We start from the raw sequence: 27,846 nt of genomic DNA, 5'->3' as shown, positions 1-27,846 counted from the left end.
GGAGGTCTTCTCTATGATCAAAGAAGCCATTTTGTCACGGGGTCGTAGTATTTTTGAGAAATGGCAAGAAAACAATTATATACATATGAAAAAAGGGAACATCCCCGTTCATTTGAGGGGTGAACAAAAATCTTTGGTCTGGAAAAAATAACGTTATCCTCAGGGAACATTTTTTCTGAAGCACGCAAAGTTTCTGGAAATAAGGGAAAAAAGTTACAAAGATTCATTTGGAAATTTGGGACATTTTCGGACCAAATTGCACACCATCTTTCCCAAAACCGCATTTTTTTTTTTGATATTCACATCATTATTTTGATGAATTCTTTTTTGAGAAATGTTTCTGGACCCATTGAGTATACAAATCACTACAGAAAAGTGTAATTGGTTGGGTTTATGCTCAACTGTAAGTCTCTTTTAATAATTTTGGATTTTAACCGAATCAACATATTTTTGTTTGTTTTGGTTACAAAATGTACCATTTCATTTTATCTTCACATTTTTATTAGTCTTATTTATACTCACAGATGGTCTCGTACTTATTTTAAGGAAACATTATAATATTGTAATTAAAAAGAATAACTATTTGTGGCAATCAAGCCAAAACAATTTATTTATTGTATTTTTCATTATTTCAAATTTGGATGCCAGACTTTTACACATGTTCAACTCAATTATTTGAGATTAAATTCATCATTTCATAAACATTCAAACTTTTAACTGATTTTTAACACAAAATTTATGTTATTACTAATAATAAAAACTTCAACTTTGTAGTTTTAATAATAATAATATAGTTCAAATAGATATACAAATTAACAAAAGGCATAGAAATAGAAACCCTGTGATTGTAATTAAACTGCAGATCTCAATTCAATAAAAATTATCATATGGACCATTTACTCACAACAAAAAAAAGTTAAAATATAATGAAAACGGTACATTTTATAACCGAAACAAACAAAAATATGTTGATTCGGTTAAAATCCAAAATTATTCAAAGAGACTTACAGTTTAGCATGAACCCAACCAATTACACTTTTCTGTAGTGATTTGTATACTCTACTGGCCCAGAAACAATTCTCAAAAAAAAAGAATTCACCAAAATAATAATCTGAATATCAAAAACATTACGGAAAATGTCCCAAATTTCCAACTAAACCGTTATAACTTTTATCCCTTATTTCCGATAACTTTGCGTGCTTCAGGAAAAATGTTCCCTGCATCATTTCCCATACAAAATTATATGATCCGAATCATAAATCATGTCCATATGGGGTTAAGGCAATAATAAGTTGAAATAGGCGAAATTTCGTCCGATAGGAAAATGTTGAAAAACTTCAAACGAGGATAACTTTAATTTTTCCAGACTAAAGATTTTCGTCCACCCCGTAAATGAGTTGGGATGTTGCATACTTTCATATGAATATGATAGTTTTCTTGCTATTTCTCAAAAAGTACTACACCCCCAAAAAAGACCTCGTGTTGTGTGTCATTGGTTCACCCTCACAAGGCTCCGTACAGTTTTGACAGCTGTTGTTGGTTGGAATGTTGGATTTTTTATTCGAAAATCTGTACGATTCAGAAAAAATGGTCCACGAAAAGAATATCAACCAATTTTTTTTTTAATAATTTTTTTCACAAAAAAAAATTCCGATAATGGTTTTGGTTCATTCCACCTGAAGTGTGCAAGAAAAAATGTAAATTTGAAAATTACCATCTCCGATTCTGCTCAAATTTGGCAGAGCTGTTGAGACTATCAAAACATGCAAAAATCCCGAATTTCATCCTAATCGGACCACTCCCTCCATTTTCGTACCCACCCCAAAAAATCGACTTTATGGCTCGACTAAACGACGATAACTCAGGAACCACAAATCTTAGAGGGTCGATCTTAGACTCAATTTTGAAGGAAATTGGACGTAGAATCCATTTCCGTGATCAAAATTTAGATTAAAATATTTTTTCTACCTGTATTGCGCAATTGAAAGCTTTTAATGACCGTATCTCAAAACAGCCCTATTTATTTTTTAAATTTGACCTCACCGTCGTATTCCCCATCCAATTTTACATAAGAATCACTTATCGACAGAAAGGAATATGTTTCGTTCCAGAGATATTGAATTTTAAAGTTTTAAGTATTTGAGATCACCTAAATTAGCTACACTCGCCGCATATGCTAGGCGCGCTGATCAATAACTGCTACCTGGTGTTCTGTAAGATGGATTATTTTTATAATTTTCTACGATTTTGAGATAATCAATACCTTGAACAATCTATTTTTTGTTTCAAAAAATAAATAGGGCTGTTTTGAGATACGGCCATTTAATGTTTTCAATTGCGCAATACAGGTAGAAAAAATATTTTAATCCGAGTTTTGATCACGGAAATGAATTCTACGTCCAATTTCCTTCAAAATTGAGTTTACGACCGATCCTCTAAGATTTGTGGTTCCAGAGTTATCGTCGTTTGAAGATAGGGACTTCAGTTTTTAATGTAAAATCAAATTTACTGAATTGAAAAGAACTTAACAGACTTCAATACAAATGTCTTAAAATTCACTGAATATTGGACCTCTGGTTGCTGAAATACAGCGAATAAATGAAAAAGAAACAAGAAAATTGAAGATTTTGAAGTCTCATTCAAACAGCCTTTTATTTTCTTGTACAAATATCTCATAAACTTAAAAATCAAATCAATCCATTCGCTATAAAGCATTGCCTTGGCGTTCTGGATTGCGAGATTCCTACTCGAAACTAGGTGTCTGAAGACTTAATTGTTGAGGCAACTGCAAACCTCTTTTTGCACCTTAGTTTCCATCCATCCCGGGATTCGAACTGACGACCTTTGGGTTGTGAGTCCAACTGCCTACCGATGACTCCACCGAGGCAAGGGAGACGACTCCTACACCTGGATTGAGCTAACGACCTTACCCTCTAGGTTAGACCGAGGCCAACATTTACTGGGTGAGAGGCAACCACGCTAACCCCTACAAATTTTCTGTGTCCCAAAAAAAATCAAAATTTGGAATCAACACTTTCAGATCGGTAGACTGCTTTGCCGATATGTTTGCATGTCCTGAATCTTCCAACGACATTGACAACGACAACGACATTGGTATATCAACGAAACAAGCATGAGATCGGTGGTTTCGACCTCGGAACATTTCCGCATACTTCGGAGATAACCTTAAAAAATAAATGAAAATCTTCTTTATTTATTTGAATGCTACTTTGTCTATCGATTTCTTTTGTCCAAATAAGCTATTTTTGATCATTAAATTTTCCATTCAAGCCTCCATATAATTTTGCTGATCATCTGTATCTAGACATGAGGTTTTTTTTATCGATTGAGTGTCTTTAGCAAATTTGTAGATTATAATAAGGACTATCCAGATTTTTTTCAATTTGATATAAAAATGAAATGAGGAAATTTGTTTATTTGTAGACCTTTTCCAAAGTTGAAATAATCTTTGAATTAATTTTTATTGAAAAGATTACAAAATTTCACAAAAGTTTAATTTTTTATCATTGGAAATCAAACCAATAGTTTCCGAGATATAGTTTTTCGCAAATTACAGGATAATTAGGTGACGTTTAAACTTTTAACATTTTCGTCGATTCTACTTCTTTGTGATGCTGTGGCTCAGCATCTTGTCTTTTTTTCAAATCTTCGAGAAATTTGTAGAAAGCTTTAAAAAAACCAAAAAATTGGAAGTGCTTTCCTTTAACATTCCAACTCCCAATCCTTCAAAAAATGTTGAAACGGTAATTTTGACTCGCTGGAACCCGGGCATAACTCAACCAATCGGGATGGTTCTTTTTTTTAGTGATTTGTAAGGATGTCTAGATGATCTTAAAACTTTACATAACTCGAATTGATCAAAAAAAATCCGCGGATGCAAGCGCGATAAACAAATTGGAACGATGTTTTTTTTCCGCAAAATACACAGATTTGATCAAATCGAGTTTTGTAAATTTCTAGGATCATCTAGACATCCTTACAAATCCTTGGAAAAAATAGTCGTCCCAATTGATTGAGTTATGCTAAATTAATGGTAAAGTACTTTTCGATTGTAAGTTCGATTCGGTTTTTTATGGGACCATCCATTAACACGTGGACACTTTTTTGTGAATCTGTTACCCCCCCCCCCCCTCGTGGACAATTGTCCATACAAAAAAAAACTTTTTTGTATGGATCAATCGTGGACAATCGCCATACCCCTCCCCCAAGTGTCAACGTTGTTTATGGATGGTTCCTTTATTTTTTTTACGGATTGGAGTTTACACCATCATGCACTATGGCTCAAAAGAGATCTTTTTTGAATCCGTAAAATATATAAAAAAGTTTCAAAGATTTAAAAATACTTATTTTTTGGAATTCAAATTTTTGTGATAGAAAAATAAATGAAAAAATCAGATTTTTTCCATCGTGCACCTTTTTTTCGAAATGTCCCAATCATAACCTACAACTTTACCCAAGACAACAAATGGATCTGAAAATTCCTTCGGAATTCTTTTTTTATTTCAAATTCTGTTGATGTTAACCAAAAATTACCAACTCTTATTAAATTTGAAAAATATGTGCTTGAAATAAGGTTTCGTGGCTGTTTTTCTTTAAATGTGAAATCAATGTTTCATCTTTATTTGTTTAACTTATGCTCACTGGATACTTGATTGAAGAAATCAAGAAATACCCGGAATACAAAAAAACTTAATTTCTTAAAACGGTTCATTTTCTAAACCCATTCCAAAAATGTCAATCAATAAAGCAGCTTCCGGCTACAAAGCTGACCTTCACAGAAATTTGAAATGTCAACCGTTTCCAGGTTCGCTGAAGTTTCGAACACCTGCCCAAATCAAACCCACTACTCACTAATAAACCGAGAAACCCACGAGCTTTTCACCGAAGTTCTCACTCATTGATGATGAAAACGCACAGTCCCTGTCTTGGCCCCCCGCAATTTTAGGTCGTAGTTTTCCACTTATAGTCAGTGAAAACCACCATCGTTGTCGTCAAAGTTGAAGGTTGAGAGGAAAATTTTCTACCAATTCAGCTCCTCTCTCTCGTGTAGGGTTTTCGAAACGAGCTGCTTTTCGTTGGTGAACTTTAGCGCAAAATTGTGTCCTCAATGGCTTTTTTTTCTTTCGCTGGGGTTTTTCCTCAACTCTTTATTTGATTCTCTGCGGTTGACACGAGCAAAAAAAAAAACGTGAGGGAAAGGGGGTTTATGTTGGCAAACATCAGCATGAGGAAAACCGCCAAAGAATGTAGGAAAATTGATTTTTTTATTAAATTAACTTTTTCTGCTTTTTCCGCTTGTACTTACAGGGCAAATTTTCCAACCCAAAAAAAAAAGCAAAGTCGACGAAGGAAGCGCTTCTGCAGCTGATGGAAGTGAATGATTGGATAATTGGCGTCAGTGAAATTAATTGAGGTGTATTCACGTGGGTTTGTTCGGACCGTGCCTGGCCACACTCTGGACCCGGAGCAAGTGGAGGAGGAGTTGAAAGTTTCGTGTCGTGGCCAAAGGCATTTAATTGAAATAAATGAAAACGACGACGGAGAAATTCTCGCCTCGTTAGACGCCGAATGACGAAAGGCCCCGCGCGCCGCTTCTGAGTCAAAGTTTTGGCTTGTGAGGGCAGAGCGGAGTAAAAAACAACAAACCTCAACGGCTCTAAGGTAAGATTTCATTGCCGTTTTCCATCATATTTGCACGTTTAATGGAGAGAATGGGGAAAAGGGTGCTGAAGGTAGAAAATGTATGCAACTAGGTGGACATAGTCATAAAAGTATTTTAGTGTTTCAAGTTTAGGGTAATGTTTGAAATCACAAAAGAATTTAATAATAATAAATTATTTTGAGATTTTTTTTTCATAAATTGTCAACAGTCAATTCCTCCATTATGAGTATGAATAAATAAACTTTTTTTTAACGTAAGGCCGTTGCAAATATTTTTCAAAGCTTATGTAGCACTCCCCATCGAAACCACCCCAAAAAGTAGAAGGGAGGGGTGCGGGCAAAATAAATATTTTTTCGAAAAATTTAAAAATATTAATTGAAATTGAAGTCTAATCAACCAAACTACTAGAAACGCATTTTACGTTTATGTACATTTTCTTAAGTCGAAACTTGTACATAATTGTACATGGATACATAATTGAAAGTCACAACTTTAAGTACCCATACATGTATAGCTCATCGCTTCAATTTTAAAGTTAGTTTTAGTGAAAAAGTTGATTTTCCCCGTTAGTTTTGCCGTTTTTGCGCGTGGCACGTCGAAAACCCAGTTTTTATATTCATGAAATCATATCTCCAAATTCTGTTAACCCTCTACTGCCCAATTTTCCGAATTGTTATTTTTCCCGTTTTCAGGAAGTCATTTTGAGCAACTTTTGTTCTACGAAAAACTTCACTTCCCTTGTTTTATGTTTTTCTTGTTTTATTTTTAGTATTTTAATTTTCATTTATCTTGTTTAGTTTATGTTTGTTTTTGGTAGTATTTGGCCTATTCTAACACCTCCTATCATCACATTTTGCCTACCTAATTTTTTCATGTTTTTACAGTCACTTTTTCAATTTTTTACTTGTTTTCACATTTTTTGCTATATAATGGCACCATTATCATTTATATTGTAAACAAATGCGTAGAGGCATAGTCTGGGACACTACAAAAATTACTGCATACTTATTTTTACTTAAAATATAGTAAATGTTAGTAAAAATCACAGCCAAATGACATTTTTAAAAACATTGGCAAAGTCACATAAAACAAGTAAAACTTACAACCCTAAATTTTTCTAAAATTTTAAGAGTTTTTTTTTTCAATGCATTTTAAAGATAAAAAATTGGTTGAAAAATGGATTTTTGGCAATTTTTCAGATCGAAGCCCGTCTTAAGGCGGGGTTAGGTTGTAGAGGGTTAATGAAACTTCATCATGTTTACATATGTTACGTAAAATTGTAAAATAGTTATAGTAAAATGTTTGTTGTCGATAAGATCCGAAAATCCTCAAAAAAAATCTTTTTTAAATTGAAAATTGAACTTTAAGAGGGTAGGATGAGGCTAAGAAAACTTAAATTTCCAGCAATTTTCCTGGTTTTTCACAGCTAGGCAATTTTATTCGATTTGTTAACTTTAAAAATATTTACATTTATAGAAACCGAAACACTTATTTCAAAAACGTAAAAAACAAGCCTCAAGTAGTCATATCCCAAAAACGGCACACTTTATAAAATTTATGTGAAGTTCTTTTCGAATACAAATTGTTTTTACATGAAAAACTGAAGTAAAAACAAGCAATATCTCTAATTATTCCAAAAAAATACGTTTTTTAAATCATAACTCTGCACGGAGAAAAAAGAGTTCCCAAAATCGTGAACAAGCGTTCATTAAATACGGAACCACGAAAAATGTTCAAATTCCATGGTACGATTTAAAAAAAACGTACAATGAAATTTGAACACTTAAAAAAACGTACAATGAAATTTGAACACTGGTTCCGAATTTCATGAACGCTTGTTCACGATTTTTTTCTTCGTGTGTGGCAATTTTTTTCCATATTTCACAATGGCTCAAATTATACGGGCTTTTTTGCCCTAAATCAAAAACATTAAAAAAAATCAAAATCAAAACTAAATCATTTTTTGTTAATTTTGGAATAAGAATTTTATTATTTTAGTTTCATTCATTAAAAATATAAAAAAATATTTAACTATAATTTTTTTGATAATATGTCTGTTGTCAAACTTTTTCTCATTTATTTTTAGGATCTGATATTATTTAAAGGAATAGAAAAATAAACAAAAATGTTACTCTAACAAAAATCAGTTTTTTTTAAATAGAACATTAGGTTTATTTTATGATTTTTTATCTCAGATTTATTACTTATACTAAAATACTTATTAATAATTTGCTCATGTTTGCTGAAAAGAAAAAAATCACAGATAAAATACTGAAAGAATAAATTGAACTGAATGATATAAAAATACTCAGGTTGAACCGGGACTGTTAAAATAAAAAAAAATACATCAATATTAGTTTAATAAGACCTCAGCACTTGGAAACAATAATTTTCTATTCTATATTTCTATTCGAAATTTTAAATAAACAAATATAAATTATCATGAAAGAACAAAAAGTTCCAGACCTGACTTATTCTAATATTTTTGGAAGTAGTGGTACAGAAGAAAGATTAAACAGCTTTGGAAGAGAAAATATTTTGGAATTGGAAAAGCTTTTAAATAAACAGATCCTGCTTGAATGATTGAAAAAACCCGCAAAAATATTTCAGAAAACAAAATAAAACTACTTAATAAATAAAAATGTTTGCGTTTATGCTTAATGTTCAGTTATGGAATTAACCTGAAAATATTATTTAAACAAGAATATAGCCCATTCTTGAAGAAAAACATTTTTCAGAGAAAAATGTATTATTTTGAAGAATATAAATTTCTTTAAAATATTATCATGTTATCATGTTTTATAAGATGGGAAAACTAGCAATGAAGTTACAAGCAAGAAAAAAATATTTTTAAGGTATTCAAATGTATGTTCAAAGATTTATAAAATTCTATGAAATCAGAAAAATAATTTTATTTTTTTATCAGAAATCATCTAACAGAACTATTAATTTTTGTATTTAAAAAAATGAAACATATAAAAAATAATTAAAATTATAATAACATATCATTTTCTCAATTAAAACCTCTTGGCGTTTCGATCTTTCTTACACTTTTTTTTGCTTTCAATATTATGTCTTTTGACCTCCGATATTTGTCCACTTAAGTTAATATGTTCGATCTTTTGTATTACAGCCTCATTTCATTTGACACGAAATAGAAAACAGCCTGTTAATTGCTATTTATTCCAGTTTGTGAAAATTGTTTGCGCTACAAACTAGCATTATCTGCACTAAACAAATGTTTAAGCTATTTATCCCAAGTAGCAATCCAAATGCTCCTAAGTTTTATCAGTTTTTGTAGGACATTTGAAAAAAGCGTCTTTCTTTTAAAAGCATTTATCAAATCTTTTTGGATAAATGCTTTATTAATCTCTTTTTGATGTTCTTACAGTTATCTTAAAGAAGATACTCACAGAAAAAATTGACTTCACCAAATCAGTATTAAAACCAAGTTGTTTAGGGAAAGCTTTATTCGAAATCTTTTTCTCTTTACCTTTCAAATGTCAAACTCAGTCTACTTTTAGCAGCAAGAAGATTGGACGTTTCCAAAGTGCCGGGCAAGCTCTTTTATTACATTAAAAAAGATCATACTGCATTCGTATTTGTTATGTGAGTTAGTAATTAAATTGTGTCAAATTTAGATTCGTGAGGTGATGAGACAAGTGTTGTGCTTCTTTCTGAGCTTCCGGCATTGAACATTGGAAGGCGTTTCCGAATCATTAAGTGAAAAAAAGTGACAAGTATTCTTTTCTATTGTTATAAATAAATAAAAACGGTGAACTGAACGTAATCCTAGTTTTATTCAAATTTAACGAAAACTCGTTATTCGTAATTCACGAAAATGACGAAAATGTGCCAACACATATATTCTGGATCTACCACCAGTGGGCTAAAACTTGCATGCGCTACGGTCGCAGTATTGTGCATTATACTCTGGGTTAAAACTATATCAAAGCTCACTTCAGTCTAGAACCCCTTGCTTAATCTTAAACAAGAGCTTTTCAAGAAAAGTTGTTCTTGGTCAAGAGCATCTCCAGAAAAGATGTTTTTCTAATAGCTTTAAGTAAGAACAAAAAATATTTAACAAATTTAAACCAGCGACCTAGATGGACGCCGCAATGATCTTTACAGCTAAACAAGAAAATTTTGCTTAAATTTTATGAAAAATGAGAATTATTCTGACAGAATTATGTATTCGGTGATTAGTTGATTGGTGATATTTTAATGGCATGGGTTTTTTCGATATGATTGGATCGATAATCAAACACTTATATATTTAATTATTATAATCATGTCACCGAATAAAGTTAACCATTTGTCGTTTAAAGTTTCAAAGAATAGTTGGATTAAATAAAGTAAATCTTACACCCATATTTTTTTGATAAAATATAATTTATCCTAATCAAGAAACAAGTTTAAATCATGTTTTTTTTTGCTGCTACCAAGAGATCTTCAATAAAGTTATAAATTTGATTAGCTTTAGAATAAGTTCTATTAGATCTCTTGAGAGTATATGGAGGGTCCGTTAAAAATCAACAGCAATACTGTTTGGCTCTAAAACTCTCCTGAAATAAGCTCTTGACAACCTCCTAAAATTGTCCATTTTACACTTAATGCTGCTTTAACTCTTCTTTATTGCTGCTTTCAGGATAAAGCGGGTGTTTGCTCGAATCTTTCCAGAGACTCTTAAAATATACTTCCAGAGTGAATTAAAACGTAAATTGTTACTTGGGTACAAAAATAATTCTAACATTTTTTCTGCTCATCCTAACTATGCTCTCTTATTTCTATCGAAACACAGTTTCTCGTTAAAAAAAAACAAGAAACATGATTTATCTGAAGATTTTAACAATATTGGCCCATGCTTGTATTTTAATCGAGATTTTTTTTTGATTTCTCAGGCGGGATATTTAGTAAATTGTACGAAAAATGGCATCCGGTTGTTATGAAATATAAATTATTTTCCTCACGTTTGAATTTCTATCAAAATGATCGCTTCGTAAACACTAAGTCTACCTTACTTTTGATAGGCCAACCGTAAAATTGTTTTTAAGTTCACTCCAGTGCTCCGCGACTTAGTGAAGTCATTTGTTTGCGAAAAGCCATAAAGTCCATTTTATTGTGTACATTATATTCATTTAGCATTGAGCGACGCTTTATGCCTGAATAACACGCCACACTCCGGTTCGTCCAACTCTTGTAGGCCAGTGTATCAAAAGTTGCATGTCTTTGCTTTTTTTCGTAACGAAAACCCGCGAGAAACTATACACACACACTTACTCGTACTATGAAAATATGCCCATTAAAGTTGGTGGCTTGTATTATAATAAATCAAAACCACGATTGCCACCGCCACACCGAGCATAGTGAACCAGCTGCTACCTAGTGCTTCTGGTGTGTAGTGCCTGTAGTGGTTATGTTCTAGGTTATGGCACTCGGTACTTGGTGCTGGTTTTCCCAAATTGAATTAAAGGGGAAAATTTTCCGTTTGCACGAATGGAAAATGATGATTTTTTTCATAAATTTAGACAATATTTTATTTAAAGTTTCATCCAAAGCAAAACATCAAAAGATGTAAAATGATTTAAAGATGCGTAGAGTTAAAAAAAAGTGTTTTTTTACAGACGTGGTTGAGATATGTAATGCTATGCTATGCTATGCTATAAAGGTGAGTTTCATTTTGGTGTGTGTTGCTGTCCAGACGAAAATTTGTAGAACGTTTCAATTTGAAACGTTCTCAAACTGATTCTTTTTACCAAAACCAGCTACAAAAAACTATAAAAGAATTGATGGTTATGTCATTGGCATGACCAGAAAGACAAAAATCATTCTAATGAATTCAAACGTAATTTCATGTATTCTGAGGGCAACCATTTATGGTTAGGTTTTATTTTCAAACTGAGAAGCAGAACAAAACTCATAGTTTCAAGGAAAGATTCGCCTTATTTTAATTTTTATATTGTTTCATTCATTATTGCAAAAAGTATAGACTGAGCAAAAGTCACTTCAAATTTGATCATCCATCACTCTCAAAACGCTCAAAACTCTCAAATTTCTGCACTTAGCCCAGTCAACCGCAAACACTTTTCCCGTCTTTGCATATCGCACTTCCCCGCCAATCTCAACGCAAACATCTTTACCTGAGCACCCTCCCTCTTACCCCTCGTTATCAACGATGCTTACGAGGGGGAAAATCGTGTCGATTTCAGCGCGTGTAAATTGGCCACCCACCGAGGGGGGGGACCGGATGCCACAGCAAAAGCTTCCGTGTTGCCAAACCCGGGAAGCAAAAAAAGATAAACAAATAGAGCCAAAGCCATTCCGCGTCACGTCCCGGAATTTGGTGCCTCTTAGGATGTTGCAGAAATGTTGAGGGAAAAAAGTGTTTTCAAACAAGTTTTTTAATGATGGTTTTGACAAGTTTATCGTTTTTTTTATATTTTTAGCACTAAATTAGCATTAAGTTGGCTATAAATCTGCATTTATTATACTACCCTGTAAATGTTACATTGTTTAAACAATTGTTCGATGACAAATCCAATAAAATTATTTTTGTTTTTTTTTTTCATTTGTATTTCACCAATTTCTTGCACCAATTATGCCCTAAGGTAGCTTTAAATGCTGATTTGACTAATTTCAACTTCAATAGATAATAACAATAGATAAAAACAACTTTATAATTTTATCCAACGAAATTCAACATTAATTTTAGATTTTGATTTGTTTCTGATTCATGCATTAATTCAGCCCTAAGTCAGCATTTGGAAATTTGGTCAAAATATTGCAATTTTTCACTTTACTACTCACTTGATACCAAAATTAACATAATTAAAAAAGGAGATTTACTGCTCCTAAAATGCCAACATAGTGCCAACGAACCACCCTAACCAGAACCCCCAAAGTGCACCGCGGCGTTGATGTTGATGACGGTGTGATACTTTGGTGGCGTCGGCGTCCTCCCCCCGGCGTGATGATGAGACAGAACTTGTGAATAAATAAAATTTCAAACACGTCTCCGCGGTTTGATAACTACATTTGATTACATGCATTAAGCTGTCAGATGTAATCGTCCCAAAAGGAGCAGGTTGAGGGGTGGAAGAAGACAGGTTTCAGAAATAGAATCGTCCTCGCGATTCTGCTTTCTTGTAAGAAGGTTAGGGGGTAGACAGTAAATATTTTATTGCCTTTTGCATACATTTGGGCGACGGTCACGTGGTAGGGTTAGGGGGCGGGTGTTGCGACGTCGTCGTCGAGAATATTGTGGGCAGGTTTGACTATACTTGGTAGCTTCTTTATATTGGGAGGGTTTTCTAGGAAGAGAGCTATGCAGAATATGCGATTCATTTACCTGAAAGTTAAAATTGTTAAAATTGTTAAAATTGTTAAAATTGTTAAAATTGTTAAAATTGTTAAAATTGTTAAAATTGTTGAAATTGTTAAAATGGTTAAAATTGTTGAAATTTTTAAATTGTTTAAATTGTTAAAATTGTTTAAATTGTTAAAATTGTTCAAATTTTTAAAATTGTTGAAATTGTTAAAATTGTTAAAATTGTTAAAATTGTCAACATTGTGGTTTGGTTGAGCGTTTTAGCAGAATGCATTACTGTGAATACAAAGAGACGAGTTGTTCCTTTTAATTCCGCTATATATTTTTAATATCTTGACAGATACGTATTTCGTCTACTACTTGCAGACTTCATCAGTGTTCTGTTCTCGACTGAAGGTTCATCGCTGGTGTATCCGTATTTGTAGTTACTGTAGGTACTACCTCCTCGTTCTTCTTTTGTGCCTGTATAGGTAACAGCTTAAACAGCCACGTTGAGCCGTTACCTGAATCCTTGTTTAGTAAACGTTTGTTGCCTGCCTTGAAGATTTCCAAACTTTCGGCGACAGCCAGCTTCGATGGGTTTGTTATGTGTCTTAAGATGACCGCGTCGCTAGTTGTGATGTTATGTTTTTCCTCGATGATGTGTTCGGTTACTGCTGACTTGAAATGGGGACAAATCCTTTCCGTATTTCCTCCTTGGCAATTCTGACATATGTGTTTATATGCTCATCCAACCTGGTTTGCAGCAATCTCTTAGTTTGTCCAATGTAGCTCATATCACAGTGGCCGCAGGATACCTCGTAGATGCCGGGTTTGCCTAAAGTCGGTATGGGGTCTTTCGTTGAACCTAAGATGGATTCCAACTGGCTGTTTCTACTGCTGAACACTAAATCGATGCCAAATTTAGCCAGTTTTTGTCGTAATGGGCGTGTTATCCTGTAGTCGAATTCTACTGCTGCTCTTCGTAGTGGCTCTACTGATGGCGTAAGGGTTGTGAGTGAGGTTCTGTGGAGTTTTCTTTCCTTCTTATCGATGATTGCTTGGATAGTTGTTCTGCTGTAACCGTTGATTTCCGCTGTTTCAAATATGTACTCCAATTCTTTCTGTTTTCCTGCTTCGCTGAGGGTAAAGTTGTCATCCTATGTATGAAATAATGATATGCTGCCATCTTATGTTGGAATGAATGGTTTGACGTGGCTGGGATTGTTCTTCTGGTGTTTGTTGGCTTCCTGTAGATCTCGAAAGAAAACGAAGATGGGCAACCTGGTTCTCTTAAGATCAGGATGTCTAAGAAAGGTAACTTTCCTTCGACTTCCATTTCGTAAGTGAACTTGATGCTCCTGCGTGCACTGTTTATGGTGTCCAGTACCGTTGTTAGTGAATCCTTTTGATGATGCAGAAGACGTCATCTACGTATCTCCACCAACGTTCTGGTAGTAGGTTTTGGTTTGTAGTTCGTGTTCCAAAGCTGCCATATAAACATCGCTCAGGAACGGTGACAGTGGGTTTCCCATCGATGCTCCCATCTTCTGTTGATAGATGCAATCCCTGAACTGGAAGTAGCTCTGTTCCATGCATAATTTGACGAATGTTATATACTGGATCGTTTTTGTCTCCATGGTTCTCCCTCGTATTGTGATTGCAGCCAATCCCGTAAAATTCCTATTGCGTTGTTTACTGGTATGCTTGGGAACAATGCTGTTACGTCGAAGGAAACCATTATTTCATCCTCAGCTATCGGTCCCGACTCTAAGAGCTCCTTTGTGAACATCTGCGAACTGATGATCGAACGGCTCGGGAAGGGTTTCGGCATACTCTTGAATTCCTCGACAAGCCACTTTGCGATCCGACTGGTTGGGGCATCCACTGCTGAAATGATTTCTCGCATCTCGTTGCCTGGTTTATGCACTTTAGGTAGTGCTTTAATCCTTGGTAGAGTTGGGTTCGGTACTCTCAACGATTTTGCAGTTTTCCCAACCGATTTCAAAAAGCCTGCACATTCTTTGATGGTGTTCTCTACTTTGTTGACCATATCTTTTAGCTGGTATCCTCGTTGTAGTGAATATTTTCCCTGTTTCCGAGTTTCTCAAGAAGTTCCTTGTCGTATTCGTCCCGGTCCATGATTACTACCCGATTTCCCTTGTCCGCTTTTAGGTAGTACACGGGTTTCTCCTTGAGTTCCTTTACTACTCGTACTTCGGCGTTGTCCTGGTGTTTTGTTGTTGCTTCTCGTATTAATTTGGATACCGTCATCCTGACGCTGTTGATTTGTGCTGGAAGGAGCGGTGGAGGTTTTGTCTGTTTTTCGTCGATGCTTTTAGCATTGATAACAGTTTCGATGTCGATAACAATGTTTTCCAGGTTTGGTTTTGATGATACCGCGTACTTAAGACCTTTGTTGAGTAAAGTTAACTGTTCTTCTGAAAAAGTTTCAGAAGAACGATTAACAACGAACTCTTCTAAGGGTTTAACTACTGGTTTTGTTGTTGGGGCAATGTGGGAAATCAGTTGTCGGAATTTGTTGTCCAGTATCTTGCGTTTCCTTTCCGATTCGCACTTCTCGGCTACCTTCACTTTCGTCAAAAAGGCTTCGAACTCGATGGGGAATTCTTTGGCTAGTTTCAGATGGAGTGAATAGCATTCGAGAGTTTTTATACTCAGTCTACCGTAGAGTTTTTTGATGCTCTCTTTGACAAGCTCTAACTCCACCCTCCGGATGATCTTGCTGTCCGTATGACCCTTCGTCCTAATCCTGTGGCTAGTTGGTGTAACTCGGTGTTCGACGCATTTTTTTTTTTCAAGAAGGCGATGTCTTTGTGGATACCTGCGATGATTTTCTTCAGTCCGATGAACTTGTTGTGCTCCAAGGATTCAGGTAACGGCTCAACGTGGCTGTTTAAGCTGTTACCTATACAGGCACAAAAGAAGAACGAGGAGGTAGTACCTACAGTAACTACAAATACGGATACACCAGCGATGAACCTTCAGTCGAGAACAGAACACTGATGAAGTCTGCAAGTAGTAGACGAAATACGTATCTGTCAAGATATTAAAAATATATAGCGGAATTAAAAGGAACAACTCGTCTCTTTGTATTCACAGTAATGCATTCTGCTAAAACGCTCAACCAAACCACAATTACCATGGCAACCAAGCCTTCGGAGCACAACAAGTTCATCGGACTGAAGAAAATCATCGCAGGTATCCACAAAGACATCGCCTTCTTGAAAAATGCGTCGAACACCGAGTTACACCAACTAGCCACAGGATTAGGACGAAGGGTCATACGGACAGCAAGATCATCCGGAGGGTGGAGTTAGAGCTTGTCAAAGAGAGCATCAAAAACTCTACGGTAGACTGAGTATAAAAACTCTCGAATGCTATTCACTCCATCTGAAACTAGCCAAAGAATTCCCCATCGAGTTCGAAGCCTTTTTGACGAAAGTGAAGGTAGCCGAGAAGTGCGAATCGGAAAGGAAACGCAAGATACTGGACAACAAATTCCGACAACTGATTTCCCACATTGCCCCAACAACAAAACCAGTAGTTAAACCCTTAGAAGAGTTCGTTGTTAATCGTTCTTCTGAAACTTTTTCAGAAGAACAGTTAACTTTACTCAACAAAGGTCTTAAGTACGCGGTATCATCAAAACCAAACCTGGAAAACATTGTTATCGACATCGAAACTGTTATCAATGCTAAAAGCATCGACGAAAAACAGACAAAACCTCCACCGCTCCTTCCAGCACAAATCAACAGCGTCAGGATGACGGTATCCAAATTAATACGAGAAGCAACAACAAAACACCAGGACAACGCCGAAGTACGAGTAGTAAAGGAACTCAAGGAGAAACCCGTGTACTACCTAAAAGCGGACAAGGGAAATCGGGTAGTAATCATGGACCGGGACGAATACGACAAGGAACTTCTTGAGAAACTCGGAAACAGGGAAAAATATTCACTACAACGAGGATACCAGCTAAAAGATATGGTCAACAAAGTAGAGAACACCATCAAAGAATGTGCAGGCTTTTGAAATCGGTTGGGAAAACTGCAAAATCGTTGAGAGTACCGAACCCAACTCTACCAAGGATTAAAGCACTACCTAAAGTGCATAAACCAGGCAACGAGATGCGAGAAATCATTTCAGCAGTGGATGCCCCAACCAGTCGGATCGCAAAGTGGCTTGTCGAGGAATTCAAGAGTATGCCGAAACCCTTCCCGAGCCGTTCGATCATCAGTTCGCAGATGTTCACAAAGGAGCTCTTAGAGTCGGGACCGATAGCTGAGGATGAAATAATGGTTTCCTTCGACGTAACAGCATTGTTCCCAAGCATACCAGTAAACAACGCAATAGGAATTTTACGGGATTGGCTGCAATCACAATACGAGGGAGAACCATGGAGACAAAAAACGATCCAGTATATAACATTCGTCAAATTATGCATGGAACAGAGCTACTTCCAGTTCAGGGATTGCATCTATCAACAGAAGATGGGAGCATCGATGGGAAACCCACTGTCACCGTTCCTGAGCGATGTTTATATGGCAGCTTTGGAACACGAACTACAAACCAAAAACCTACTACCAGAACGTTGGTGGAGATACGTAGATGACGTCTTCTGCATCATCAAAAAGGATTCACTAACAACGGTACTGGACACCATAAACAGTGCACGCAGGAGCATCAAGTTCACTTACGAAATGGAAGTCGAAGGAAAGTTACCTTTCTTAGACATCCTGATCTTAAGAGAACCAGGTTGCCCATCTTCGTTTTCTTTCGAGATCTACAGGAAGCCAACAAACACCAGAAGAACAATCCCAGCCACGTCAAACCATTCATTCCAACATAAGATGGCAGCATATCATTATTTCATACATAGGATGACAACTTTACCCCTCAGCGAAGCAGGAAAACAGAAAGAATTGGAGTACATATTTGAAACAGCGGAAATCAACGGTTACAGCAGAACAACTATCCAAGCAATCATCGATAAGAAGGAAAGAAAACTCCACAGAACCTCACTCACAACCCTTACGCCATCAGTAGAGCCACTACGAAGAGCAGCAGTAGAATTCGACTACAGGATAACACGCCCATTACGACAAAAACTGGCTAAATTTGGCATCGATTTAGTGTTCAGCAGTAGAAACAGCCAGTTGGAATCCATCTTAGGTTCAACGAAAGACCCCATACCGACTTTAGGCAAACCCGGCATCTACGAGGTATCCTGCGGCCACTGTGATATGAGCTACATTGGACAAACTAAGAGATTGCTGCAAACCAGGTTGGATGAGCATATAAACACATATGTCAGAATTGCCAAGGAGGAAATACGGAAAGGATTTGTCCCCATTTCAAGTCAGCAGTAACCGAACACATCATCGAGGAAAAACATAACATCACAACTAGCGACGCGGTCATCTTAAGACACATAACAAACCCATCGAAGCTGGCTGTCGCCGAAAGTTTGGAAATCTTCAAGGCAGGCAACAAACGTTTACTAAACAAGGATTCAGGTAACGGCTCAACGTGGCTGTTTAAGCTGTTACCTATACAGGCACAAAAGAAGAACGAGGAGGTAGTACCTACAGTAACTACAAATACGGATACACCAGCGATGAACCTTCAGTCGAGAACAGAACACTGATGAAGTCTGCAAGTAGTAGACGAAATACGTATCTGTCAAGATATTAAAAATATATAGCGGAATTAAAAGGAACAACTCGTCTCCTTGTCAACATTGTTAAAATTGTTAAAATTGTTAAAATTGTTAAAATTGTTAAAATTGTTAAAATTGTTAAAATTGTTAAAATTGTTAAAATTGTTAAAATTGTTAAAATTGTTAAAATTGTTAAAATTGTTAAAATTGTTAAAATTGTTAAAATTGTTAAAATTGTTAAAATTGTTAAAATTGTTAAAATTGTTAAAATTGTTAAAATTGTTAAAATTGTTAAAATTGTTAAAATTGTTAAAATTGTTAAAATTGTTAAAATTGTTAAAATTGTTAAAATTGTTAAAATTGTTAAAATTGTTAAAATTGTTAAAATTGTTAAAATTGTTAAAATTGTTAAAATTGTTAAAATTGTTAAAATTGTTAAAATTGTTAAAATTGTTAAAATTGTTAAAATTGTTAAAATTGTTAAAATTGTTAAAATTGTTAAAATTGTTAAAATTGTTAAAATTGTTAAAATTGTTAAAATTGTTAAAATTGTTAAAATTGTTAAATTGTTAAAATTGTTAAAATTGTTAAAATTGTTAAAATTGTTAAAATTGTTAAAATTGTTAAATTGTTAAAATTGTTAAAATTGTTAAAATTGTTAAAATTGTTAAAATTGTTAAAATTGTTAAAATTGTTAAAATTGTTAAAATTGTTAAAATTGTTAAAATTGTTAAAATTGTTAAAATTGTTAAAATTGTTAAAATTGTTAAAATTGTTAAAATTGTTAAAATTGTTAAAATTGTTAAAATTGTTAAAATTGTTAAAATTGTTAAAATTGTTAAAATTGTTAAAATTGTTAAAATTGTTAAAATTGTTAAAATTGTTAAAATTGTTAAAATTGTTAAAATTGTTAAAATTGTTAAAATTGTTAAAATTGTTAAAATTGTTAAAATTGTTAAAATTGTTTAAAATTGTTAAAATTGTTAAAATTGTTAAAATTGTTAAAATTGTTAAATTGTTAAAATTGTTAAAAAAATTGTTAAAATTGTTAAAATTGTTAAAATTGTTAAAATTGTTAAAATTGTTAAAATTGTTAAAATTGTTAAAATTGTTAAAATTGTTAAAATTGTTAAAATTGTTAAAATTGTTAAAATTGTTAAAATTGTTAAAATTGTTAAAATTGTTAAAATTGTTAAAATTGTTAAAATTGTTAAAATTGTTAAAATTGTTAAAATTGTTAAATTGTTAAAATTAAATTGTTAAATTGTTAAAATTGTTAAAATTGTTAAAATTGTTAAAATTGTTAAAATTGTTAAAATTGTTAAAATTGTTAAAATTGTTAAAATTGTTAAAATTGTTAAAATTGTTAAAATTGTTAAAATTGTTAAAATTGTTAAAATTGTTAAAATTGTTAAAATTGTTAAAATTTTTAAAATTGTTAAAATTGTTAAAATTGTTAAAATTGTTAAAATTGTTAAAATTGTTAAAATTGTTAAAATTGTTAAAATTGTTAAAATTGTGTAAATTGTTAAAATTGTTAAAATTGTTAAAATTGTTAAAATTGTTAAAATTGTTAAAATTGTTAAAATTGTTAAAATTGTTAAAATTGCTAAATTGTTAAAATTGTTAAAATTGTTAAAATTGTTAAAATTGTTAAAATTGTTAAAATTGTTAAAATTGTTAAAATTGTTAAAATTGCTAAATTGTTAAAATTGTTAAAATTGTTAAAATTGTTAAAATTGTTAAAATTGGTAAAGTTGTTAAAATTGTTACAATTGTTACAATGGTTACAATTGTTACAATTGTTACAATTGTTAAAATTGTTGAAATTGTTGAAATTGTTAAAATTGTTGAAATTGCATAAATTGAAAAAATGTTAAAATTTTTAAAATTGTTCAAGAGTAAAGAGTAAAGAGTAAAGAGTAAAGAGTAAAGAGTAAAGAGTAAAGAGTAAAGAGTAAAGAGTAAAGAGTAAAGAGTAAAGAGTAAAGAGTAAAGAGTAAAGAGTAAAGAGTAAAGAGTAAAGAGTAAAGAGTAAAGAGTAAAGAGTAAAGAGTAAAGAGTAAAGTGTAAAGAGTAAAGAGTAAAGAGTAAAGAGTAAAGAGTAAAGAGTAAAGAGTAAAGAGTAAAGAGTAAAGAGTAAAGAGTAAAGAGTAAAGAGTAAAGAGTAAAGAGTGAAGAGTCATACTTTTCAAGTTAAAAATATTCAGAATCGCGAAACAATTTCCTTTTACGAGGGGTGGAAGAGGGTGCCTTTTTCGCGCACAGAAGTGCACACAACCAGTGACGAATGCTAATGTTCTAGACAAGATGGGGGAAGACGTTTGCTACTTCTGCTGAGCAAACAAGGTGTCTTCATAAATGGTTGATGTAAATTGTTTGACTCGCGCGCGCGGAGTCCTTTTACCAGGGATGGTGATGATGATGACGAAGCTCGGAAAATGTCTCTCCTAGAAAAGGAGGAAGCAAATTTGAGCCAGTCACGTGCCAAAGAAATAAAAAAAGGAGCGTGGAGAATTTGTACGAATTGAATACATTGCAACGGGTGGTGAGGACGATTTACTCAACGGTAACGCAGAATGACAGCTGACAAAAAGACTTTGGCATAAAGTATGAATATTGTCAGAGCCAATAAAATTTATATTCATCTATAATGTTGTGTCATTGCATGTTCCGGGAATACATTTCGAGAAAGATAACCGGGAATGTTCGTTTGATGGCTTTGAGAATTTTATTAGAAAAATCAGATTTGCTTGAAAACTTTTGTTTTATTTATTTTTTTAACTAAGAACTGAACTGAAATGTTTTTTTTTGTAATAAAACAATATGAACGTATGAAAAGAAGAGTTTCACAACTCGAAAGAATCCTCCAATATTTTTTTCCCCACATCAATATCACTCGCAAATGTGTTTGATTTCATATCAAGTCACCTGCTGCCAAAGTGTCATCAAATATTTAGCCTCTTCTACCAGAAGAAAAAAAGTACCCAGCTCAAGTTTCCAGCAAGGTAAACACAAATGTAACAGATAGTCCTACCGACTTCACTTTTTCGCAAAACTCCATCGCGAGATGGGGGAAAACATATTTTCTCAATGTTTTCATACATTTTCCCCCGCACCCTCAAGGCAGCAACTCTCCTCTTTAAGAGTTGTTTTGTTGAACTTTCAGCTCGATGCTTTTACCCCTCGAAAAAACGCGCAAAAAAACAGGAAGTCACTTAAAAAATGTCTACACACAAGGCTTTTTGCCTCTCGAACACGCGACGACACACGTGACACGTCTCGACATCATCTCTTATGACGTGAAACGATTTGGAGGGTAGTGAAGAAAATAGGAGCCAAAATGTCAAAAGCATAAGCAAAATTGCGAAGCGCCATCCTCCCTCGCGGAAAGAAAACATATGCTACAATTTGTAACTTGGAGGCTGGCGAAAAATTTATAACTTTTTCATTTGTTTTGTTGAAAGAAAAAAAGAGAAAGAATTTTGAATGTTAGAAACGTGAACTCACAACTAATTCAGCTAAAATTTTGCCTCAACTCTGCCTCAATGAAAATCAATCATCCTCCAGAATATCGATCCCATCAAAAAAAAAAAAAAAAAAAAACTTTCCTCATTCATCAATACCTAGTCCTTCAAAAGGGAGCTTCACTCCATCTAAAACTTCAATTTCCCAAAATAAGCCAAAACCACACATACACACCGACTTCAAACCTCCCCCAAAAAACCTCCGAGAGAGTGCCAGGGCTCAAGAAGCCTTAACAAGATCAAGTTAGGGCACCACGCTCGCCCAAACCAAGCGAAGCTTTCAATTTCCCCTTCTCTTCCCCTTAATGTGCCAGCGTGATGACTTTCCCGTTTTCCTAGCATCCGCAGACGAGACACCATCAAATCTGTCGAATTTTGCCGTGTTAGATGGAAATTAGGCGATAAATTGCATTTTCAGGCTGCTGCTGCCGAATTGATCGAAAGGCCGAGGAGTACTGGGCAGAATTGGCAGACAGACACGGATGATGCACGGTGGGAAATTTGAGGAGCACAATCAAAAAATAATAATTGGTTGTTCATTTGGAAAAGTGTTCAAATGATCTTTCAGATGAGGGAAAGATATTCCGGATCAGCCTGTCTTTTGTTATGAAATTTGATGTAAAATTTGTCAAACTATTTTCAATCTTTCAATCTAAACTACCGCAATTTTTGGGTGAAAGAATTTCAGAATAGGCGTTACATTTTAAGTCAGAATGAAATAAAAGATGTAGAAAAATGGAAATTATTTGGAACAGAAATATAAAAACAACTGAACAAATGTAAAAATTAAAATTATAGAAAAATTAAATGGCTTATTTGCTTCAATTAAAACATAAGCATGTAATACTCAAGATTGATTCTCAAGAAATTCGTAAAATTTTCAACAGGTATTTTGCAACATGTGTTTTTTTTATATAAGGCTCCAAAAAATTTTGCGGCTATACTCATATAAAATTAGCTAGTTAATACTCTAAAATCTGTATCTTGAGAACAAAAAAATCAAATCGATTTAGTGCCTTTGGAAAAGATGTAGGTTACGATTTGGATTTTTTTTTCGAAAAAATACTTCTCGATTGTTTTACTTGACTTCTTATAACCCAAAGTTTAATTCCCAAAATACGCTTTCTTCAATTTGTTTTTTTTTTATTTTTAACTTTTGCGGGTTTGGATGGCGCAAAGTCTAATATTGGAGAATCTTATAAAAAAATATATTTCTGAATAAAAAATTAATCCCTGCAAAATTTACAAAAATATTTATTTTTATGCAAATTCAAAGTTTGATATCGAATATGATTTAACAAATTTTTTAAGGTGCATTAGTTTCGAGTCAGGCATTTTGAAGCAGAAATTTTTCGGAAAATGTTTAGTTTTGTGCCATTTATTTTACCCTATAAAGTAAAAGCAAAAAAATACTGAAGGAGGTTTTAGACAATGACAAACAAACAAACAAAATCGCACTTTTTGACAGTTTGACAGTTTGCTCGTCAGCCTGCATATTTTCATCTTCGTTTACGAGTTTGGCAAACTGTCAAACACGAAAAAGTCCGACTTTGTTTGTTAGTTTGTCATAGTCTTATACCTCCTTGACGGTTTCTGAGGCACTACCTGTTACAGTTTAAACTTTGTGAAAATTTAGTTTGAGTCAAATTTTGCGCCCTCATTTTTCAAAACTCGTCACCTCGGAAACTATTGGTATGATTTTCAAAGCTAAAAATGAAATTTTGTGATATTTTCAACTTATTTCTATGTAAATAATTTTGAAATTTATAGTCAAACTGTCAAAAATAAATGTTTTACTTTCTTTCAAAAAGTTACTCTTATTACCCCAGAAGTTAAATGATTTGCATATTTTCAGAAAAAAATACTTTTACTTTCATTTAATTGAGTTTTTTTTTATTTTTTATCCCCTCCGAAAAATGTACAGCTTTATTAAAAGAAGGATACACTAACAGAAATATTTTTGTGAAAATCTTTTCGCTTACAAAAAATTTAGTTTTAAATTGCAGTTTACTATCTGATGTATGATGCATGTCAATTTGTTAATAAATTAATTTTTATAATTTTTTTTTTCAATTTGTTTTTTTTTTAATTTTATTGAAATTGATAAATTAATTTTTTTGTTGCTTAAAACCTTAAAACACGCAGAACCTAAACATTTAAAACCTTTTTTTTAAAGATAAAAAACTGACTATGTAAATGTTATATTTGAAAAAATATATTTTAAAACCATTTGAAATGATTTTTTCTTGATTGAATAATTTTGAAAGCTGCTTTATTTATGCAAATTAAATTAGTTCAAAATATTTTTTGTGTATTAGGAGTCACAATCTTCTCTTTAAAAATCACTTAGAGCAGCTTATTTTAGTTATAACCCAGAAATGAAAGCTAAAGAAGTAAAAGTTAATTGACTCTTTTCCAAGGTTTTTTTTCCTTTTTAGCACTAAGTCAGTTTGAGTTTCGCATCGGCTCCAATATGTTATTAAAATTTAAGAAGATCTTTTGCATTTTTAGTAAAAGTAAGGTCCCCAATTGTATGAATTTAGATTCTTTCTGGTAATTTTCCTACACTAAATATTTAAAGTTGACCTTATGAAGAACAAAAAAAAACATACAATTAAAAAATCCTGCTATTAAAAATAAAATTTCAGCATTTTTTTGCATTTCACTAAATTTTAATTCAACAAGTTCGAACAACCACAAAAAAATTATTCGTTTAACCTTGAATGATTCACTATGAATGGAGAATTGTAAAAATTTAATACGATACAGCTTGTAGTCACAAAAAGCGTTAGAAATAGTATTGTATTTGCAGATTTAGAAAGCATTTGCCATACCTGGAAATATTACTTCAGAATATTGAAAATCCAGGTAAATTAAATTAATTGGATACATTCAAATGCAATTTTTTCATCACGTTTATTTTGAATTATTGATGCCACATTAATTATTTTGAATGAAAACTTAAATTGCCAAGTCCTAGGAATTCCTGGGAAATGCCAAAATTGAAATTCTTGGGAAATTGAAAATACGTAAATTTTCCGGGGGTGAATTTATTTGAATTAATTTTGAATATTTTTTTTTTTGAAATAAACTAATGTTTTAAACGTGATTTGAATTATTGTATTTTTCATAACACAGTTACATCTTTTTGAACGTTGAGGTGAGAAAGTAGAAAAGAAATAAAAAACAAAAACATAAAACAAAAAAAAAAAAATACTAGAATTTTTTTTCTATAGCTACTTTTCGCAAATTGAGCCATTTTTAGCCATTGATTGTTCAAGTTTTTTCGTTGATTTTTAAAGCAATAATTTTGCTTGGAGGTAATATTTTTGAAAAGGTTACATACATGTAGAAAATATCAAAATTTAATATTACAGAAAATTAATTAATTCCACTGATAAGAATTTCCAAACTTTCCTAAAAGTTTTATGAAGATATTTCATGATTAAAGTCAAATTTTCTGAGCGTTTTTTTGGAAACATCGAGTTGATTTACGGGTGCAACGATAATCATTGCCCTGGAAACAAATTGGAAATAAATTCATGTGTGTGCCAATACCCGAAAAAAAACGAAACTATTGGCACTACGCCCCCCGGGGCATGGCCTTCCTCTAACGTGGGATTTCTGCTCCAGCGCCTCTGACGAGACAGGAGAAACCGGGACCGACGTTTTACTTCACCATCCGATAGAAGCTCAGTGGATAAGGCGGGAATCGAACCCGCGTCTCATAGCATCATCGGGATCGGCAGCCGAAGCCGCTACCCCTGCGCCACGAGACCCACCATTGGCAATTTTGCAGATTTATATGTATGTAACCCCTTAAAATATTTTGTAAAGTCTTATTCCAACGTTAGTTTGCTTCTTCAAAACATATTTTGACCTAAAATAACTCAAATTTTCCAACTATCTAACCAACATCCTCTTCCCGAATGCAGTAGGTCTTCAAACCCAGCCGAGACGCATCGCCATCATCATCATCATCCTGGGGGCCAAGAAGGCAGGACACTGAAGGTTGATCCTGGAGCTTACGGTTGGTTTGACTCGACACTTCCCCCCCCTGAAGATGCTTCCACTGGAGTCTGCCTCTGGGGAGTCTAGCCAAGTCTAGCCGTCGAATTTGCTCCAACCGCTGAGGCTATAGCCCTCGATGATTGCAAAAGTAATCGATGCGGAATAAGTGCCGCTGCTGCTGCGGTGGTGTGAAGTAAGCTTCGGAAGTCTTTGGAAAGTGGGTCAAATGGATACAAGTTTGGACAGAGTTTTGACGCGATGGGTGGGGGATGGAAGTTAATGAAGGAATTTTAAGGAGGTTGAGGGTATTGGAGGTGGGGGGAGGTTATCGCGATGACGGAATCGATAATGGGACAGGATTTAGGGACTTTACTTATGTTGTTCTGCGGGGGAATTTTAATTTTTCAAAGAATTTAATGGAAATAGAATTCCTTTGTAAAGTGGATTTCTATCGAACAATCCAGCTGCTGAAATTGACAACCCGTAACACTCATGCATTAAATTTCCGGAAATCACGACTTCCGTTCGGCGTTATATCACCGTTTACGAAACTGTCCAATTTGCAATTCCACGTATGTTGCTGCTGTTGAAATCAGATTGTATCCCCCAAGCTGAAAATATATTCAAACATACAAACAGCTGCTGCTGCTGCTGCACTGCTGTGTTGATACGGTTGCTCGCTAGATCTTCGCTCGAGAGTACCTCGACATGCTCGACTGCTCATCCTGTCAAACGCACCAGAAAAACAGCATATCCCAAACGCGGCTGCTGCTGCTGCATACATTGCGCCCAACATTGGCAAACAACAGCCAAACAAATATCTGAAGCTAAGAGTTGGGGAGAGAAAAAAAAACATCTCCACGACCAAAATCTCCAGATAGGAAAAAAAAACCGTTCGCATCCATTACGTTTCGTTTCGAAAAACTCAGAAATTTAAATCCCAAATGACTGGCACTCATTTGCATAAAATAACGTATCGAGCAGGCGTCCACTCCAGCCAAAGCAGCAGCAGCAGCTTCAGTTGAGTTTGGTTATGTTCAAATCCAGCAGCAGCAGCTTCAGTGTTTGCACTTTTCCTCTGCTGAGAGACTTGCTGAAGGTAGCTTAGGGTGGAAAAAAAGCTCGCCCGAGAATGGGGCGCGCAAATCTGCACTGGATTTGAGGGATGAGGGGTGCAAATTTTGAAAAACACATTTCTATGAAAGTCCTCTTCGAGCTGGGGCTTCGAGCATGGGATCAGGATCCCCACCAGGAGCAGCAGCTAAAGGGCACTTGAGCTCTCATTCTCAATTTCACGCTGAACTGGGTTTGGCCTCACCGAGGAGTCACGGAAAAGCTGATTTAATTGATTTTGGCTCGGCTGTCCCACCGCCACAACTTCAAGTTGTTTTTATTACAATCACTACTTCTCTACTTTGAATGTCTCAACTTCGTCGACTGTCTAAACTGCGTTGACTGTCCCAGCTGCGTTGACTGTCTTTACTTCATTGACTGTCTCAATTTTGTTAACTGTCCCAACTTCGTTGATTGTCCCAACTTCTCAATTTCGTTGGCTGTCTTAACTTCGATGACTGTCCCAACTTCGTTGCCTGTCTCAACTTCGTTGACTGTCTTAACCTTGTTGACTGTTTCAACT

At 34.1% G+C, this 27,846-nt stretch overlaps 1 protein-coding gene across 1 annotated transcript in view; it reads left to right on the top strand.

Annotated features, from left to right (window-relative positions):
- The window catches only part of LOC6049887 (nyctalopin), a 312,902-nt gene that overhangs the window by 26,185 nt on the left and 258,871 nt on the right, over nucleotides 1-27,846 (top strand). The window contains exon 2 of the mRNA XM_038252989.1: nucleotides 5,329-5,682. The gene's annotated coding sequence lies outside the window, so the exon portion shown is untranslated. The remainder of the gene's footprint in view (nucleotides 1-5,328; nucleotides 5,683-27,846) is intronic.

The sequence above is a fragment of the Culex quinquefasciatus genome, chromosome 2 (genome assembly GCF_015732765.1).
Source record: "Culex quinquefasciatus strain JHB chromosome 2, VPISU_Cqui_1.0_pri_paternal, whole genome shotgun sequence".
NCBI classification, from domain to species: Eukaryota; Metazoa; Arthropoda; class Insecta; order Diptera; family Culicidae; genus Culex; species Culex quinquefasciatus.
This window is presented reverse-complemented; position numbering and strand designations above follow the sequence as displayed.